This window comes from Dendrobates tinctorius, unplaced genomic scaffold (assembly GCF_039654945.1).
Source record: "Dendrobates tinctorius isolate UK_male_01 unplaced genomic scaffold, ASM3965494v1 ptg000246l, whole genome shotgun sequence".
In the NCBI taxonomy this organism is placed as follows: Eukaryota; Metazoa; Chordata; class Amphibia; order Anura; family Dendrobatidae; genus Dendrobates; species Dendrobates tinctorius.
In genome coordinates, this window is record NW_027361913.1 from 4,500,722 (window position 1) to 4,522,464 (window position 21,743).

General features: G+C 46.6%; 1 long non-coding RNA gene across 1 annotated transcript in view; it reads right to left on the reverse strand.

The window, feature by feature from the left end:
* Positions 1–2,550: 2,550 nt before the first annotated feature.
* The window catches only part of LOC141063187 (uncharacterized), a 155,334-nt gene continuing 136,141 nt past the window's right edge, over positions 2,551–21,743 (reverse strand). The window contains exon 3 of the long non-coding RNA XR_012224831.1: positions 2,551–2,840. This is a non-coding gene — a long non-coding RNA (uncharacterized lncRNA). The remainder of the gene's footprint in view (positions 2,841–21,743) is intronic.

Here is a 21,743-nt window from a genome sequence, read left to right on the forward strand (position 1 = left end):
CTTTTTTTACCACATCCCTTCCAGCATAAAGAGGAATATGATTTGTTAAATTTGGAAATTTTATAAGGGGTCAGATACCAGTTCATATGTATCTTCTTTAGTTGTTCAAGATGGTTAATGCAGAAGGAGTACCTTTTAGTAAATGTGGCAGCAATCCACCAGTGTTCGGGGGTGGAAGAGAAAGATAGTGCTTTCTCTCAGACAATCATGTAGGGGAGTTTCACTGACTCCGCTGGCGAATTAAGAGTCCTATAAAACAGAGACAATCCATGTTTATTTGGTTTATTTGGATATTCTACTTTAATGTAGAATCATGTCTGATGGGTCAGGACTCCACCAAGCTGGAAATGTACACAAATGGATAAAATGATGAATTTGGAGGTACTGATAGAAGCACGTTTTGGGAATCTTGAAAAGTTGGGACAAATCTGCAAAAGAGGGGAATACAGGGCCATCTAAGACTTTGTCAAGGGTGCTTACCCCTGATTTCACCCACAGGTCTGGTGACAACCCAGAGATGTGTGCCTCTATCGCTTTTATAGAAATGCATTTAAATAGGGATTTTGCCAGAGCTCTAGTAAGGTTATTCCAATAGGAACTCAACGAGGACATTGTATGTAAGGGAAAATTCAAATTCAGGGGCTTCAGTAGTTCGATCTCTAGCAAAAATCTAGTAGACCTGTGGGGAGCAAACTGTCTTTCTATTCGGAGCCATCTATAATTAAGATCCCCAGCCCGCCAATCCTTGGCGGCCTCGAGTATGGCTGCCTTGTGGTACAAAGATAGATTTAGTACACCCATGCCACCCCAGGAATATTGGAAATGCAGAGCCCTGACCGCCACCCTTGGTTTTTTGTTTTTCCAAATGTACTTACACAATAGGGATTATAGAAGTCTCATCCATCTAGATGGGAACTTGAGGGGGAGACATCTAAACAAATAGGTAATCTTAAGCAGCAACATCACTTTTACCATTTGTATCCTGGCAACCCATGATAGTGGGAGAAGGGTCTGCCTCTCCAAGTCCCCACGAACCTCCGAAATCAGCGATTCACAGTTCAACTTAATTAGATTTCCAAATTTTGTAATTTTAATTCCCAAATATGTAAATCCCGCTTCCTCCCACTTAAAGGGAAAATGCTCTAGTATTCTATCCTTTAACAAAGGTTTAATATTTATTGGGAATATGATAGAATTTGTGGCATTTAATTTGTAATATGAGATTCTAGAGAATTCAGTTAATGTGTCCATGACACCCATCAGGGACTCCTCCACGCTGGTGAGAGATAATATCACATCATCTGCATACAATCCCACCACATGGTCCATATCTCCCACATGTACTCCATATATGTTTGGATTTGTTCTAAGAGCCTCTGCCAGCGGCTCCATTAGCAAAGCAAATATAACCGGCGAAAGAGGGCAGCCCTTCTGAGTGCCATTAGATATCACAAACCAGTCTGAGGTGAAGCCAGACGCACTCACCACCATGTTCGGATTAGAATATAGAGCCAATATAGCCTTTTTAATATCTCCCACAAATCCAAACTTATCTATAACCTCTCCCATATAACCCCAATTCACTCTGTCAAACGCCTTCTCAGCATCAAGAGACAGCAATACACAGGGGAGTTTACTAGTCTCCATTATCTCCAACAAATCTATCACTCTTCTAATGCATCCTTGGCCTGTCTCCCAAGGACAAACCCAACCTGGTCAGGTACTATCAGAGAGTGAAGAACTGACATTATTCTGGCCTCCAGTATTTTAGAGAATATTTTTAGATCACAGTTTATTAAGGAGATAGGTCTAAAATTACCAGGAGTGTTTCATGGCTTATTGAAGAACTTCATTTCCAAAAATTAAAAGGTTTTAGGAGATAATGAGCTAAAGTTTTGACGAAACAATGATAATAGGTTTTAGAAAACCCATCCGGGCCCAGTGCAGAGGACTTTTTAGTAGAATGGATTATTTGTTCTAGTTCACTGATAGGGGAGTATTAAGGTCACTTAGTTTAGCTGCCGATAATTTGGGGAGCGATATTCTTTCTAGGAAGTTACTAATTTGATCTGACGGTGTCCGTCTTTTTAGGAATGCATAAAAATGCGTTGGCCACAGTTTAGTGCTCCTCTGAAAAGAAGGATAACACTGAACAGAGGCCAGCCAGAATCCATAGTTACTCTGCTACCCCATTATAGTGAATGGATCCCTCGGGGATTTCTTCTAAATCACGTCACTTGGAGATTCAGATGGAAATCCAGATGTAAGGGCTCAGCGTAGAGCGTTGGGCAAATGTGATCCTAAATGTTATGTAAAATGTTCCCAAAATTTTCAACTTAATCCACAAAAAAAAAAGTCCCCACTCAGGTCCATCATCTGTTAATGGAAATATAAGGGGTTTCTTTGTTACTGATAGTACAAAGGCTCTGTAAAATGCTATAGCTCATCACCCCACAAAAGAAATAAGCGGTCCAAAATTCCCTCTCTTCTGAGACACACAGTGTGCCTGTGAGCAGGTAGGAAGATACAGTAACGGGTCGGAGGCAGAGCAAGCGTTAACGTGGGGTTTAATTTAACAGGTATACTCCTCGCAGGGAGAAAACAGATAAAACAGTATAAAGGAACACAGGGTACGTAACTCTGGGGAAGTGGGTGTGAAGAATAGGGTAGGAAGTTCAAAGATAGCAAACTTATCAGTCTGATGACTTCATAATGCAGTTCGTTCAGGATATGGACGTTGGCAACAAAGCCGTGGTGCATAAGGGGTCCGGTATGGTCCTGGAAAAGATGGCATCCTCGATCCTTGTGGCAGTGGTGATTCCTCGTGGTCCAGTGTAGTCCTGGAAAAGATGACATTAGAGTTCAGCGAAACGGGTCGGTCAAATTAAAAAATCACCGACTTTCGCCAAAGTCGAGTTTCATGAAACGAAACCCGACCATAGCGTGAGGTCGGCCATGAGGTTGCCGATCCGCGCGCCAAAGTTGCATTTCAAATGATACGTCCAGCGCCTTTTTTCAGCCAATGATGGAGGACACACACTGTGGGCAACGCGATGACATGTGCAGCAGCCACCACCATCTTAGAGAAGGGCATTGAAGTGATTGGCTGGCTTTGTGTAGCGTCACAGGGGCTATAAAAGGCAGTGACCGCCGACCGCCATCTTACTTCTGCCGATCTTAGAACAGGGAGAGGTGCTGCTGCTGATGCTGAATAGGGAGAGCGCTAGGCAGGGAAGAAGAAAAAAAAATAGCTTCTGCTGCTAGCGCTTTTCACTGCACAGTTAGTGTGCAGTGAAAGTGTAGGATTTTAGTTGTGTGCAGCAGCACTGGTGGTGATTAGGCTGCCTTTTAAGGCTACCTGATAGCTGCATTGGTGTGTGCACACTGCTGTTCAAACTGCTTTTTTCAAAGCACTCCAACTTTTATTATCTTGTTCTGCTCATTTACCGAGCGTTCATGTTTTCACACACCGTATAGCGGTGTACGCTCCTCACACAGTACCGTGTACCGGCTGGGAACACGGACAAATAAAAGCTATCTGTGTGTGACTCTGTAAAAACAAGCCGAGGCGATTTGCCAGTTTTCCAGACCTACACCGTATAGAGCTGTCGACTTTGCAAACTGTTTAGTATACAGTGGGGAAAAAAAGTATTTAGTCATTCAGCAATAGTGCAAGTTCCACCACTTAAAAAGATGAGAGGCGTCTGTAATTTACATCATAGGTAGACCTCAACTATGGGAGACAAACTGAGAAAAAAAAATCCAGAAAATCACATTGTCTGTTTTTTTTTCATTTTATTTGCATATTATTTTGGAAAATAAGTATTTGGTCAGAAACAAGCAATCAAGATTTCTGGCTCTCACAGACCTGTAACTTCTTCTTTAAGAGTCTCCTCTTTCCTCCACTCATTACCTGTAGTAATGGCACCTGTTTAAACTTGTTATCAGTATAAAAAGACACCTGTGCACACCCTCAAACAGTCTGACTCCAAACTCCACTATGGTGAAGACCAAAGAGCTGTCAAAGGACACCAGAAACAAAATTGTAGCCCTGCACCAGACTGGGAAGACTGAATCTGCAATAGCCAACCAGCTTGGAGTGAAGAAATCAACTATGGGAGCAATAATTAGAAAATGGAAGACATACAAGACCACTGATAATCTCCCTCGATCTGGTGCTCCACGCAAAATCCCACCCCGTGGGGTCAGAATGATCACAAGAACGGTGAGCAAAAATCCCAGAACCAGGCGGGGGGACCTAGTGAATGAACTGCAGAGAGCTGGGACCAATGTAACAAGGCCTACCATAAGTAACACACTACGCCACCATGGACTCAGATCCTGCAGTGCCAGACGTGTCCCACTGCTTAAGTCTGTACATGTCCGGGCCCGTCTGAAGTTTGTTAGAGAGCATTTGGATGATCCAGAGGAGTTTTGGGAGAATGTCCTATGGTCTGATGAAACCAAACTGGAACTGTTTGGTAGAAACACAACTTGTCGTGTTTGGAGGAAAAAGAATACTGAGTTGCATCCATCAAACACCATACCTACTGTAAAGCATGGTGGTGGAAACATCATGCTTTGGGGCTGTTTCTCTGCAAAGGGGCCAGGACGACTGATCCGGGTACATGAAAGAATGAATGGGGCCATGTATCGTGAGATTTTGAGTGCAAACCTCCTTCCATCAGCAAGGGCATTGAAGATGAAACGTGGCTGGGTCTTTCAACATGACAATGATCCAAAGCACACCGCCAGGGCAACGAAGGAGTGGCTTCGTAAGAAGCATTTCAAGGTCCTGGAGTGGCCTAGCCAGTCTCCAGATCTCAACCCTATAGAAAACCTTTGGAGGGAGTTGAAAGTCCGTGTTGCCAAGCGAAAAGCCAAAAACATCACTGCTCTAGAGGAGATCTGCATGGAGGAATGGGCCAACATACCAACAACAGTGTGTGGCAACCTTGTGAAGACTTACAGAAAACGTTTGACCTCTGTCATTGCCAACAAAGGATATATCACAAAGTATTGAGATGAAATTTTGTTTCTGACCAAATACTTATTTTCCACCATAATATGCAAATAAAAAAAAAAAAAAAAAAAAACAATGTGATTTTCTGGATTTTTTTTTCTCAGTTTGTCTCCCATAGTTGAGGTCTACCTATGATGTAAATTACAGACGCCTCTCATCTTTTTAAGTGGTGGAACTTGCACTATTGCTGACTGACTAAATACTTTTTTTCCCCACTGTATGTGCTGTTTGATAATGGTCCAAACTATACAGAGACAGCGTGTGTCACTCCGTATAAACATAGCCTGAGATTTACAATCTTCCATACAGATACCGGATAGCGTTGTACGCTCCTCACACAGTACTGTGTACCGGCTTGGATCACGGACGAATACAAGCTATCTGTGTGTGACTCTGGAAAAGCAAGCCGAGGCGATTTGCCAGTTTTCCAGACCTACACCGTATAGAGCTGTCGGCTTTGCAAACAGTTTAGTATATGTGCTGTTTGATAACGGTCCAAACTATACAGAGACAGCGGGTGTGTGTGACACTCTTTAAATACATATACACAGATTGTTAGTTACACAAAAAACGTATCCAGCTGTACACTTCTGATACAGTACCGTATATCTGCTTGTTGCATTACGGTCAAATACATACTGGGAGAGCGTCTGTGACTAACAAAAAATATACGTAGATTTAATTTTTTTAATATAATAATAATAATAATAATAATAATAATAATAAATTTTATTTTTATAGCGCCGACATATTCCGCAGCACTTTACATTTCAGAGGGGATTTGTACAGACAATAGACATTACAGCATAACAATAATCACATACAGTAGATTATAACAAATACCAAGAGGAAAGAGGGCCCTGCTCGCAAGCTTACAGTCTATGAGGAAAGAGGTAGACACGAAAGGTGGGTGGTAACAGTTGCCCTGATTGTATGGACCAGCCATAATGTTAGGTGTGTGACAGTACGGACACAGAGGGCTAATGGATGCATAAAGCATGTGGGAGAATGATGCGGGGAACCTGGTTATGGTAAAACTTTTGGCTCTGCCACACAGGGATAGATTAGGTTAATGTGTTGAGGCGGTAGGCCAGTCTGAATAAATGCGTTTTCAGGACACGCTTAAAATTGTGGGGATTGGGGACTAATCGTATTGACCTGGGAAGTGCATTCCAAAGAATTGGCGCGGCACGTGTAATGTCTTGGAGACGGGAGTGGGAGGTTCTGACTATTGAGGATGCTAACCTCAGGTCATCAGCAGAACGGATGGCGCGGGTAGGGTGGTATACTGAAACAAGGGAGGAGATGTAGGGTGTTGCTGAGCCATGGAGGGCTTTGTGGGTGAGGGTAATAAGTTTATACTGAATTCTGGAGTGGATGGGTAGCCAGTGTAATACACCTTACACAGCTGGACGCTCCTCATACAGTACCATCTCTCTGCTGGTATTTTGGGTACATTTTCCCAAACTTGAGGAAGTATGATGGAAGAGGCCGCGGACGTGGGCAGGGGGCGCAGCTGGTACTGATGGTGGTGGTGCATCGGCTGATTCTGGCAAAAGCACAATAGCAGCTAAGGCAGGTGTTGAGCCTGCGTCATCGTCTGGCCCAAGAAGGCCTGTAAGGTTACCTTTTCTTGGAGTAGGAAAACCGCTTTTAAAGCCAGAGCAACAGGAACAGGTTTTGGCGTACATTGCCAAAACAGCCAACAGCTCTATTGCCTCTTCTTCTGAACGTTCCAAACCTGCAAGCACCGAGTCGTCAGTGCAGGGTTCTGGACAGGAAAAACACCTTTCCTTGTGTCCTTCACCCCCACCAAAAGTGAAGGATGCGGCAGCCGACACTTCAGATTACTCTATGGAGCTCTTTTCACATACCATGCCTGGGTTATCCAGTCAAATCCAGAATTCCCCAGTCCAAGATGAATCTGACATGGAGTGCACTGATGCACAGCCACTGCTAGATGATTCTGCTGGTACATTGAGCCAGAGCACTACATTGCCCTCGCACTCTACTGAGCCAGAATCTGACCCTGACGAAACTCAGATGCCCCTTCCCGCATACTATACCACCTTACACGGTGACACAGAGGAAGGTAAAGAAGAAGTTGTATATGACTTTGAAGAGGAGGTGATGGATGACCCAGTTCTTGACCCGGATTGGCATCCATTAGGGGAGGAGGGTGGCGCTGGCAACAGTTCAGATAAGGAGAAAGATCTGCAGCAGGCATTGACATCACAGCAGCGGTTATCTGCCAGGCCCATAGCTGTCCAAAAACGTGGACCAAAAAATAAAGGAGTTGCAGGACAGCATGGCCAGACGGTCAAGTTAGCAGAGCGTGCAAGGCCAGAAAATTTCTACCATAGTAGGAAGAGTGCAGTGTGGCACTTCTTTGTCCAAAATCCTAAAGGCAAAGGTTACCTGTTAGAAGTGCGGAAGGACCTTTAACCGAGGTAAACAACGCAGAAATTTGAATACCAGTTGCATGCTTAGACATTTAACCAACATGCACTTGCAAGCGAGGACAGACTACAAAACGTCAGGTAGCACATGTGCACCTGCTCCGACTAAAGGTAGCCAGCAACGCTCCATCACTTCCCCCACTGTAACACCACTGCCACCGTTAAGCACACCACCAGCACAAAATGTTGAGGTGTCGCCGCAAGGCCAAAGCACTCAGGGAATCACAATGGTTTGCAACACAACACTGAATCTAGGCCATCAACACCAATAACAACACCAACCCCCTCTCACTCCGTCCGGTCCACCGCTAGTTCCCCCATATGCAGCTCTCCAGTCCAGCTCACCCTACCAGACACTCTGAGTAGGACAAGAAAGTACTCATCCTCTCATCCGCGTACACTGTGTTTGAACGCCTACTGTTGTGAGGTCATTCTCTGGTTCACGAGTTGTGAGTTCTCCTTCCAGACTCCCTCTGGTGGAAAAAGGAGGTAGTGAGGCTGATTTGATCGGTGGAGATCTGCCACCTGAGAATAAGGATGACGATTGGACCCCAGGAGTCTCAGATTGTATTTAAGACAGCCGACGCCCTATTCAGTTGCTGGTGATTCCTTCTGGCTTGTCAGCTCTTGGTTTTCAGCTCTGTTCCAGTCATCTAAAGCTAAGTTTTTCTGCTAATGTTCACACTTGATTTTGTTGGTCTATTCAGTTTTTTGTGTGGTCAGCCAGCTCCGGCTGGGGGCTGTGCTGAATTTCCACTCTTATTTATCAGTATTTTGCCAATTTGCTTTTTGTCCCTTACTAGCTTGGTCTCTTTTTGCTCTGTCTCAGAATATTTCAGAGTGCTGATATAGTGGGAGAAATCTAGTGACTTCAGGGTTAATTTTGCTATCAGAAGTGTTGGACATTATTTTTGTAGGGTTTTTTTGCAGGTTGCAGACAGTGTCTTTCCTTTCCTTTCCTTTCTAGTTAGTTTGGGCCCCATCGTTTGCTCAGCCTATTTTCCTGCCTGTGTTTGTGCCTTCATCTTGTTTCACCGTCAGTACATGTGTGGGGGCTATCTATTCCTTTGGGGTCTGCTCTGGGGCAGTTAGTTTTCCCCTTTTCATGCTTCAGGCTTATTTAGTCCTCCGGCTGTGACAAAGCATCTAGGAACATCGTAGGTACGCTCCACGGCTGCTGCTAGTTGTGTGGTAAGATCAAGGATTTGCAATCTGCATAGTTACCAACCTCTCTGGTTTTCTGTGACTTAGCTTGTTTTGCTTTTTTCTCCTCGGTGACCCATTCATAACAGCCTACATTGCCAAACTAATCTCGTTAGAAATGATGCCCTACCGTTTGGTTGAAAGTGAAGCTTTCCATGACCTCATGGCCTACGCTGTCCCACGCTTTGACCTACCCAGTCAGCACTGCTTTTCTTGAAAAGCCATCCCAGCCCTCCACCTGCATGTGAAAGACCGCATTGTTCATGCCCTCAAGCAATCAATGAGTGGAAAGGGGCACCTCACAACAGATGCATGGTCCAGTAGGCATGGCCAGGGCCATTACGTGTCCATCACTGCGCACTGGGTTAATGTGGTGGATGCAGGTTCCATAGGGCACAGCGGCGGTGGAACAGTGCTGCCTAGCCAACGGTATAGAATACAGTTGCCTGTAGGCTTTAGAGCCTCCTCCTCTATAAGCGAAAGCTCGTCCACAAAGCGCAGTCGCACGAGCACTCCATCCGCAGCTGGCAGTGTTGCACACGAGGTGTCCCACTATCGAACAGCTAGTGGTAAGCGTCAGCAGGCTGTATTACTGATGATGTGTTTGGGTGACAACAGACACACCGCGGATGTACTGGTCGACTACTTGCAGCAACAAACTGAGTCATGGCTGGGCAGTCTACATCTTGAGCCAGGCAAGGTAGTCAGTGATAACGGCGGCAATTTTGTGGCAGCCATAGGCCTTGCAAAACTCACACATATACCTTGCCTGGCTCACACTTTGAACCTGGTGGTGCAGTGCTTCCTTAATAATTATCCGGAGTTAACATCCCTACTCCATAAGGTGCGAAGACTGTGCTCGCACATCCATTGCTCGCCCGTACACTCCAGTGATATGCAGAAGCTACAGCGATTGCTCCACCTCCCCAAGCCCCGCCTAATTATAGACGTTGCAACAAGGTGGAACTCCACCTTGCACATGGTTGAGAGGCTGTGCGAACAGAGGCAGGCTGTTATGCATTTGTGGGAGGATACACGGGCAGACATGGAATTGTCGGATGTGCTGTGGTCAAAGCTGAAAGACCTCTGTAAAGTCCTTCAGTGTTTTGAGGAATGCACACGGCTGGTAAGCGCTGATGATGCCATCATTAGCATGAGCATCCCACTTATGCGTTTGCTCATGCAAAGTTTGACGCACATTAAGGAACAGGCGTCTGCAGCAGAGGAGGAACAGGAGGAGGAGGAGGAGGGAAGACTTGCTGTCAGTCAGCCAATGTCTGGTCAGGGAACTGTCCTAGAGATAATATTGGCTAACAAACAAGCAACTCTGGTAAACCGTTTGCTTGAGGCTTTCCCAGCACACAGCAGCGGTGCTGTTTCTCCACGAGCCATAGTGGGCACAATGCAAGAGGTGTTCATGGTGCACACAGCCGAAGTGGCATTGGAGACAGGGGTTTCATGATCATGTTGTGGACTGATTTCTCAAGTACCACTCACACGACAGCTAATACTGCATCGATTCAAAGTGACAGGAGACAGCAGTTGTCAACTATGGTTACAAACGACTTCTCCTCCCATATCGATGTTCTCCCTCACAGGTCATTCCCCTTTGACTACTGGGCCTGTAAACTGGACACCTGGCCTGAATTGGCACAATATGCCTTACAGGAGCTCGCTTGCCCTGCTGCTAGTGTGTTATCTGAAAGAGTCTTCAGTGCTGCTGGATCAATCCTGACAGAAAAAAGGACCCGTCTGTCGACCCAAAATGTTGGTGATCTACACTTCATTAAAATGAACCATGCATGGGTTTCCAAGGATTTTGTCCCACCTTCCCCTGATGACACCTAGGTTGCCAGAAAACTGCCTCGCTTTTGTTCTCCTCTTCCTCTGACTTGACCCATTCTGCCATTTACAGCTGCTGAATGTCCAGCCTACACATCAACATATGCCATTTTTTAAACCTCCCTAACTGGGCTGCCCACCCCCCCAAGGGCTGGGGTCAACACCTGGCGCAACCGGGCAAGTGATGTTGCTCTGAACAGGTGGATGAGCCCACTGATGGCCGACTGCACTGGTACAGGGCCCTTCATAGTACAACACAGTTTTTCTGACGGTGGGGGGGCCCACTCACCGTCAGACACACCAGCGTACTATGAGGGGCCCTGTGCCAGTACCGTCGCCCACGAGTGTGCCCCCCCTGCTTGGTCATGGCCACAGCACTTGCAAGTTGCAATACTTACCTCTCTGTGCTCCACCGCTGTATAGTCTGGGCAGTTAAATCCTTCATAGGGACAGCCAATAGAAATTTGGTGTATTGATCGATGATGGTTAAGATGTAGCTATGGCCTGTCCTGCTGGCCTCTACCTTCAGATGATCATTGGCTACCATTTGTAATGGACGTCAACTCACAATCGGATGCAGTGGTGCTTTATGATCAGCTTTCACAGTTTTCCTAGTCACAGACGTGTGACATTCCTGCCACCATTTTCCAATGTCTCCTCTCATGCCAATCTAATAGAATCGCCTACGGCCTGTTGTTTCTGTCTTTTGCCCTCCAAAATGCCCAGACACATCATGATAGGCAGTGAGGACCATGTGTACATCTCTCCCTGGGATCACAATTTGATGGAGACAAGTAACGGTGATGTGATCCATGCTACTGCGATAAAGCTATCCTTTCTTCACAAAGAAGCGTTTTCACTGTCTCCACAGACACAGTAATTGAGGGTCTGCATTGCCTCTGCAACATCTACCGTGAGGTTTTCCCGCGATGAGTAATTCCCAAATTTCTGCAAACAATCGACTTTCCGTCTGTACTTTTATCCATGTAGTTTGCAGTAGTGGAGAGTCTGGACTGGCTTGCTGAAATTGAAAAATATACGAAGATTTAAAAGTACCACAACACTGTATACTGGTGTACGCCTCAAATACCTTTCCCCTTTTCTACTTTTTAAATTATGGTGTAATACATACTGAGCCTATGAGTGTCTGTGTCTGACTCCGGAAGTGTAGACAGAAATTTACAATTACCCCTAGACTGGATACACCTGGTATGTGCTGATACAGTACCTTTGTTCAAAATATTTTAGTAAGGTATCCTCCATAGTGAGTGAGCGTGTGTGGTTTCCGCCTTCTATATAGACAGTGAATTGGAGATACCAATTTTTACTCTATTCTCGATACAGCTTGTTTCTTGTTATACAGTACCTTTGGTCGACATTTAGTGTTACGGTCACATCCATCCTGAGTAAGCGTCTGAGAGTGACTACGGGACTATGTATACGGAGATTTTAATTGTACCCTATATTATATATACTTGCTATCTTGTTATCCAGTACCTTTTTAACAACATTTTTTATTGTGGTCAAACCCTGACTGAGTGAGCGTGTGAGGGTGACTCCGGAAATCTATACGGAGATTTCAAATTTGGCCAACACTGATTACAGCAGTACGCTTCTGATACAGTAACCTTTTTTGCTATTTAGTTTCAGGTGTAATCCATAATGAGCCTGTGAACATCTGTCTGTTACTCCGAAAATATATTTGGAGATTTAAGATTACCCCAACACTGTATACAGCTGTACGCTTGTGTTACATTACCCATTTGCAGCTTTTCATATTCTTGTGCAATCCATACTGGGCCTGAGAGTGTTTGTGTCTGCCTCCTGAAATAGATACGGAGATTCAGAATGTTTACACTATACTATATATACCTTGTATCTGGTGATACTGAACCCTTTTTCAACATGTTATTTTATTGGGTAATCCATACTGAGCCTGTGAGCGTCTGTCTGTAATTCATGAAATATATACGGAGATTTACTGTTATCCGTTGACTGTATAGTGCTGTACGCTTCTGATACAGTACCATATATCTGCTGGTATTTTGGGTCCATTTTAAAAAACATGAGGAAGTATGGTGGAAGAGAACGCGGACGTGTGCGTGGGGGGCCACCTGTTAGTCATGGTGGTGGTGCTGCATCTGCTGGTAGTGCCAAAAACACAATAGCAGCTAGGGCAGGAGGTGTTGAGCCTGTGTCATGGTGTAGCTCTGGAAGGCCTGTAAGGCTCCCTTTTATGGGAGTAGGTAGACTGCTTTTAAAGCCGGAGCATCAGGAACAGGTGTTGCCTTACATTAGTGAAACAGCCTCCAGCTCTATCGCCTACTGTTCTGAAGTTTAAATAAAAACAAGAACTGAGTCGTCAGTGCAGGCTTCTGGTCAGGAGCAACCCCTTTCCTTGTGTCCTTCACCCACTTCAAAAGTAAAGGATGCGGCAGCACACACTTAAGATAACTCCATGGAGCTCTTTTCACATACCATGCCTCAGTTCATTAAAAATGGGGCCCATCATATACTGGAGCATTCCAAATGGGGGACATCAAACACTGAAGCAGCATTTACAGGGCCCATTATACACTGGAGAATTAGAAATGGGGCCCATTATATATGGAGCATTAGTAGGGCCCATCATACACTGGAGCATCATCCATGAGGCACATCATATACTGGAGCATTCCAAATGGGGGGCATCAGATACTGGAGCAGCATTTACAGGGCCCATTATACACTGGAGAATTAGAAATGGAGCCCATTATATATGGAGCATTATTATGGCCCATCATACACTGGAGCATCATCCATGAGGTCCATCATATACTGGAGCATTCCAAATGGGGGACATCAGACACTGGAGCAGCATTTACGGGGCCCATTATACACTGGAGCATTACAAATGGAGCCCACTATATATATAAATATAGCATTATTAGGGCCCATCATACACTGGAGCATCGTCCATAGGGACCATCATATACAGTCATGGCCAAAAGTTTAGAGAATGACACAAATATTATATTTTCACATGATCTGCTGCCCTCTGGTTTTTATGTGTGTTTGTCAGATGTTTTTATCACATACAGAAATATAATTGCAATCATATTATGAGTAACAAAAGGTTATATTGACAGAATGAGTTAATGCAGCAAGTCAATATTTGCAGTGTTGACTAGAGTTGAGCGAAACGGGTCGAAAAAATTCAAAAGTCGCCGACTTTTGGCAAAGTCGGGTTTCATGAAACGAAACCCGACCCTAGGATGAGGTCGGCCACGAGGTCGGCGACTTACGCGCCAAAGTCGCGTTTCAAAAGTTTGTTTTGCGCTCTTTTTCAGCCAATCAGGATCCACGGACACTGTGGGCAACGTGATGACATAGGCAGGGGTCACCACCATCTTTCAGAAGGGCATACAAGTGATTGGCTTGCTTTGGTGGGCGTCACAGGGGGTATAAAAGGGCGTGCACGCCGACCGCCATCTTACTTCTGCCGATCTTAGTATAGGGAGAGGTTGCTGCTGATTCTGTAGGGAGAGCGTTAGGCAGGGAAGAAGACAAAAAAACTGCTTCTGCTGCTAGCGATTTGGCCTGCACAACACACAAGTCACTGTGTGTGCAGTGCAAGGGGAGGCTATATTGTGGTGTATCAGTGGTGTTGGTTGTTGGGCTGCCTTCTAAGGCTTCCTGACACGCTGGCATTGCTGTTTACCCACTTCTCCGCAAACTGCTTTTTTAAAAGCAATCCAATCTCCCTTATCCTCTCGTCACTTTGGTCACAGGCAGCTGTGCCATCGAGCGTGTCACATAGCGCTCAGATATCAGTGGGCCTCACACAATCCACAAGTGTCCAGTGTCCAAAAGTTTACGCAGAGATTCAAAATCTCCATTATCCTTTCGTCACTTTGGTCACAGGCAGCTGTGCCATCGAGTGTGTCACATAGCGCTCAGATATCAGTGGGCCTCACACCATCCACAAGTGTCCAGTGTCCAAAAGTGTACGCAGAGATTCAAAATCTCCATTATCCTCTCGTCACTTTGGTCACAGGCAGCTGTGCCATCGAGCGTGTCACATAGCGCTCAGATATCAGTGGGCCTCACACCATCCACAAGTGTCCAGTGTCCAAAAGTGTACGCAGAGATTCAAAATCTCCATTATCCTCTCGTCACTTTGGTCACAGGCAGCTGTGCCATCGAGTGTGTCACATAGCGCTCAGATATCAGTGGACCTCACACAATCCACAAGTGTCCACTGTCCACAAGTGTGTGCAGAAATTCTAAAACTCCCCTGTCCTATAGACACCTTGTACCTTGTTTTACATTACTATATAGTTTGTTGGATTTTGTCTACATTTCTACCAAAAATGAGGAAGGCTGGTGGAAGAGGCCGTGGAATTGGGCGGGGGTTGGCAGCTGGTAATGATGGTGTTGGTGGTGGATCTGATGGTAGTGGCAAGAGCAAAATAGGACCGAATGCAGGAGGTGCTGACCCTGCGTCATCGTCTGGCTACATAAGGCCTCAAACGCTTAGTTTTCTAGGAGTTGGCAAACCGCTTTTAAAGGCAGAGCATCAGGAAAAAGTTTTGTCTTACATTGCTGACTCAGCCTCCAGCTCTATCGCCTCCTCTTCTTCAGTTGTAAAAAGTAAAAGCACTGAGTCGTCATTGGAGGCTCATGTTCATGAACCACACCTTTCCTTGTGTCCTTCACCCCAACCAAGATTGAAGGATGACGCAGGCCATACTACTGATTACTCCATGGAGCTGTTTTCACATACCATGCCTGGATTATCAAGTCAAATGGTGAATTACCCAGGCCAAGATGAATCTGACATGGAGTGCACTGATGCACAGCCGCTGATGGATGATTCTGCTGGTACATTCACTCAGAGCACTACATTGTCCTCGCAGTGTACAGAGCCAGATTCTGACCCTGATGAGACTCAGGTGCCCCTTCCCGCACACTATACCTCCATACACGGTGACACAGAGGAAGGTGCACATGACATAGAAGAGGAGGTGATGGATGACCCAGTTGTTGACCCAGATTGGCATCCATTGGGGGAAGAGGGTGCTGCTTCCAATAGCACAGATGAGGAGCATCCACAGCAGACATCGACATCGCAACAGCTGTTATCTGGCAGGCCCGGAGCACTCCAAAGACAGGTTGCAAACATCAAAAGAGTTGCTGGACAGCTTGTCCAGAGGGTCAAAAGATCACAGCGTGCTAGGCCGCAAAATGTCTGCCAAAGTAGGAAGAGTGCAGTGTGGCACTTTTTTGAACAAAATCCTCATGATCAGGCCAAGGTTATCTGTAAGAAGTGCGCAAAGACCTTTAGCCGAGGGAAAAATCTGAAAAATTTGAATACCAGTTGCATGCTTAGACATTTAACCAGCATGCACTTGCAAGCGTGGACACAACGCCAAACCTCAAGTGCCACATGTGCAACTGATCACAACGAAGGTAGTCAGCAACGCTACATTGTTTCCCCCACTGTAAGCCCACCGGTTAGCACAGCAGCAAATGTTGAGGTGTCGTTGCAAGGCCACAGCAGTCAGGGAATCCCACTGTTATATCAACGAAAGACTGATTCTAGGCCATCAGAAAGAACACCAACTCCATCACCATCATCAACCCTCTCTCAGTCCGCTCTGTCCACCGCTACTTCCACCATATGCTGCTCTCAAGTCCAGCTCACCCTCCCAGACACTATGAGTAGGTCAAGAAAGTACTCAGTCTCTCATCCGTGTACACTGGGTTTGAACGCCCACATTGCCAAACTAATCTCGTTTGAGATGATGCCCTTTCGGTTGGTGGAAAGCACAGCTTTCCGCGAACTCATGGCCTATGCAGTACCACGCTATGACCTACCCAGTCGCCACTTCTTCTCTCGCAAAGCCATCCCAGCCCTCCACCATCATGTGAAAGACCGCATTGTCCATGCACTCAAGTAGTCAGTGAGCGGAAAGGTGCACCTCACAACTGATGCATGGTCCAGTCGGCATGGCCAGGGCCGTTACGTGTCCATCACTGCGCACTGGGTTAATGTGGTGGATGCAGGGTCCACAGGGGACATCGGTGATGGGACAGTGCTGCCTAGCCCACGGTATAGGAAACAGTTGGCTGTAGGCGTTCGACCCTCCTTCTCCTCCTCCTCCTCCAGAAGCGAAAGCTCGTCCACAGAGCGCAGTCGTACGAGCACTCCATCTGCAGCTGCCACTGTTGCACACGATGTGTCCCCCTATCGAGCAGCTAGTGGAAAGCGTCAGCAGGCTGTGTTGCAGATGATGTGTTTGGGCGACAGACACACCGCCGAGGTGCTGGCCAAGTACTTGAAGCGACAAACTGAGTCATGGCTGGGCAGTGTACATCTTGAGGCAGGCAAGGTAGTTAGTGATAACGGCCGTAATTTTGTGGCAGCCATAGCCCTTTCAAAACTCAGCCACATACCTTGCTTGGCTCACACCTTGAACCTGGTGGTGCAGTGCTTCCTCAAAAATTATCCGGAGTTAACAGCCCTGCTCCAGAAGGTGCGAAGACTGTGCGTGCACATCCGCCGGTCGCCTGTACACTCCGTTCGTATGCAGAAGCTGCAGCGATTGCTCCACCTTCCCAACCACCGCCTCATTATCGACATTGCAACAAGGTGGAACTCCACCCTGCACATGGTGGAGCGGCTGTGCGAGCAGAGACAGGCCATAATGCATTTGTGGGAGGATACACGGCCAGGCACTTTGAGAGCAGACATGGAGTTGACAGGCGTGCAGTGGTCGAAGCTGAAAGACCTTTGTAAAGTCCTTCAGTGTTTTGAGGAATGCACACGGCTGGTAAGCGCAGACGACGCCATCCTAAGCATGAGCATCCCACTTATGCGTATGCTCATGCAAACTTTGACGCACCTTAAGGAGCAGGCGTCTGCAGCCAATGTTGATGAGGAGGAAGAGGAGGAGGGAATCCTTGATGACATTCAGCCATTGTCTGCTCAGGGACCTCTCCTGGACGAGGTGGAGGAAGAAGAGGAGGAGGAGGAGGAGGATGATGGGGATGATTACTTAGGGGAGGAGGATGCATCTCGTGGGGCAAGTGAAAATGTTGGCATGGCAAGGTCTGGTACAGGGTTTGTGCGTGACTGGAGGGATGTGGATTTGCCAGAAAGTGCTCCTCCACCCAGCACTCGCAGTGCATCATTGACACCGGGAACATTGGCCCACATGTCAGATTATGCCTTGCGGATCCTAAAAAGGGACCCCCGCATTGCCAAAATGATGAACGATGACGACTACTGGTTGGCAAGCATCCTGGATCCACGCTATAAAGGCAAATTACAAAACATCATGCCACAGGAGAACCTTGACCTAATATTGGCTAATAAACAAGCAACTCTGGTAAATCGGTTGCTTGAGGCATTCCCAGCACACAGCAGCGGTGATGGTTCTCACAAGAGCCGTACGGGCCGGGGGGCAGCTTGGCAGAGGTGTTCGTGGTGCACACAGCAGAAGTGGCGTTGGAGACAGGGGTTTCATGACAATGTTGTGGACTGATTTTTCAAATACCGCTCACACAACTGGTAATACTGCATCGATGGAAAGTGACAGGAGACAGCAGTTGTCAACTATGGTTACAAACTACTTTTCCTCCCATATCGATGTTCTCCCACACAGGTCATTCCCCTTTGACTATTGGGCCGCTAAACTGGACACCTGGCCTGAATTGGCCCAATATGCCTTACAGGAGCTCGCTTGCCCAGCTGCAAGTGTGCTATCGGAAAGAGTCTTCAGTGCAGCTGGATCAATCCTGACAGAAAAAAGGACCCGTCTGTCAACCCAAAATGTGGATGATCTAACCTTCATTAAAATGAACCACGCATGGGTTTCCAAGGATTTTGTCCCACCTTCCCCTGATGACACATAGGGTGACAGAAAAATGGCTTGCTTTGGTCCACCTCTTCCTGGTACTTCACCTATTTCGCCTTTTGCATCAGCTGAATGTCCAACATCAACATATGCCACTTTCTAAAACTCCCTAACTGTGCTGCCTCCCCCCCCATGGCCGGGGTCACCACCTAGCGCACGACACTGTGCGAGTGCCGTTGCCCTGGACAGGTGGGTAGGCCGACTCTTGGGTGCGGGCACTGGCACAGGGTCCCTCATAGTGCAATCAAGTGTCTCTGACGGTGGTGGTGCACACCCGCCGTCAGACACACCGCTGTACTATGAGGGGCCCAGTGCCAGTACCGACGCCCACGAGTGGGCCCCCCTTGCTTGGCCAGGGCCCCAGCATTTGCAATCTTTACCTCTCCCTGCTCCTCCGCTGTGTAATCTGGGCCGTCAAATCCATACTGTGCCTGACACCGTCTGAGCCTGCCTCCTGAGACATATATTTTGAATGTGTACGCTATCCATACATGTTATCCAGGGATACGGTACACTTTCTAACCTTTGTGCAATGACGTGCAATCCATACTGGGCCTAACACCGTCTGAGCCTGCCTCATGCTGTATAGACATATATTTTGAATGTGTACGCTATCCATACATGTTATCCGGGGATACGGTACCCCTTCTAACCTTTGTGCAATGACGTGCAATCCATACTGGGCCTAACACCGTCTGAGCCTGCCTCATGCTGTATAGACATATATTTTGAATGTGTACGCTATCCATACATGTTATCCGGGGATACGGTACCCCTTCTAACCTTTGTGCAATGACGTGCAATCCATACTGGGCCTAACACCGTCTGAGCCTGCCTCATGCTGTATAGACATATATTTTGAATGTGTACGCTATCCATACATGTTATCCGGGGATACGGTACCCTTTCTAACCTTTGTGCAATGACGTGCAATCCATACTGGGCCTAACACCGTCTGAGCCTGCCTCATGCTGTATAGACATATATTTTGAATGTGTACGCTATCCATACATGTTATCCGGGGATACGGTACCCCTTCTAACATTTGTGCAATGACGTGCAATCCATACTGGGCCTAACACCGTCTGAGCCTGCCTCATGCTGTATAGACATATATTTTGAATATGTACGCTATCCATACATGTTATCCGGGGATACGGTACCCCTTCTAACCTTTGTGCAATGATGTGCAATCCATACTGGGCCTAACACCGTCTGAGCCTGCCTCATGCTGTATAGACATATATTTTGAATGTGTACGCTATCCATACATGTTATCCGGGGATACGGTACCCTTTCTAACCTTTGTGCAATGACGTGCAATCCATACTGGGCCTATCACCGTCTGAGCCTGCCTCATGCTGTATAGACATATATTTTGAATGTGTACGCTATCCATACATGTTATCCGGGGATACGGTACCCTTTCTAACCTTTGTGCAATGACGTGCAATCCATACTGGGCCTAACACCGTCTGAGCCTGCCTCATGCTGTATAGACATATATTTTGAATGTGTACGCTATCCATACATGTTATCCGGGGATACGGTACCCTTTCTAACCTTTGTGCAATGACGTGCAATCCATACTGGGCCTAACACCGTCTGAGCCTGCCTCATGCTGTATAGACATATATTTTGAATGTGTACGCTATCCATACATGTTATCCGGGGATACGGTACCCCTTCTAACCTTTGTGCAATGACGTGCAATCCATACTGGGCCTAACACCGTCTGAGCCTGCCTCATGCTGTATAGACATATATTTTGAATGTGTACGCTATCCATACATGTTATCCGGGGATACGGTACCCTTTCTAACCTTTGTGCAATGACGTGCAATCCATACTGGGCCTAACACCGTCTGAGCCTGCCTCATGCTGTATAGACATAAATTTTGAATGTGTACGCTATCCATACATGTTATCCGGGGATACGGTACCCCTTCTAACCTTTGTGCAATGACGTGCAATCCATACTGGGCCTAACACCGTCTGAGCCTGCCTCATGCTGTATAGACATATATTTTGAATATGTACGCTATCCATACATGTTATCCAGGGATACGGTACCCCTTCTAACCTTTGTGCAATGACGTGCAATCCATACTGGGCCTAACACCGTCTGAGCCTGCCTCATGCTGTATAGACATATATTTTGAATGTGTACGCTATCCATACATGTTATCCGGGGATACGGTACCCTTTCTAACCTTTGTGCAATGACGTGCAATCCATACTGGGCCTATCACCGTCTGAGCCTGCCTCATGCTGTATAGACATATATTTTGAATGTGTACGCTATCCATACATGTTATCCGGGGATACGGTACCCTTTCTAACCTTTGTGCAATGACGTGCAATCCATACTGGGCCTAACACCGTCTGAGCCTGCCTCATGCTGTATAGACATATATTTTGAATGTGTACGCTATCCATACATGTTATCCGGGGATACGGTACCCCTTCTAACCTTTGTGCAATGATGTGCAATCCATACCGGGCCTAACACTGTCTGAGCCTGCCTCATGCTGTATAGACATATATTTTGAATGTGTACGCTATCCATACATGTTATCCGGGGATACGGTACCCTTTCTAACCTTTGTGCAATGACGTGCAATCCATACTGGGCCTAACACCGTCTGAGCCTGCCTCATGCTGTATAGACAAATATTTTGAATGTGTACGCTATCCATACATGTTATCCGGGGATACGGTACCCCTTCTAACCTTTGTGCAATGACGTGCAATCCATACTGGGCCTAACACCGTCTGAGCCTGCCTCATGCTGTATAGACATATATTTTGAATGTGTACGCTATCCATACATGTTATCCGGGGATACGGTACCCCTTCTAACCTTTGTGCAATGACGTGCAATCCATACTGGGCCTAACACCGTCTGAGCCTGCCTCATGCTGTATAGACATATATTTTGAATGTGTACGCTATCCATACATGTTATCCGGGGATACGGTACCCTTTCTAACCTTTGTGCAATGACGTGCAATCCATACTGGGCCTAACACCATCTGAGCCTGCCTCATGCTGTATAGACATATATTTTGAATGTGTACGCTATCCATACATGTTATCCGGGGATACGGTACCCCTTCTAACCTTTGTGCAATGACGTGCAATCCATACTGGGCCTAACACCGTCTGAGCCTGCCTCATGCTGTATAGACATATATTTTGAATGTGTACGCTATCCATACATGTTATCCGGGGATACGGTACCCCTTCTAACCTTTGTGCAATGACGTGCAATCCATACTGGGCCTAACACCGTCTGAGCCTGCCTCATGCTGT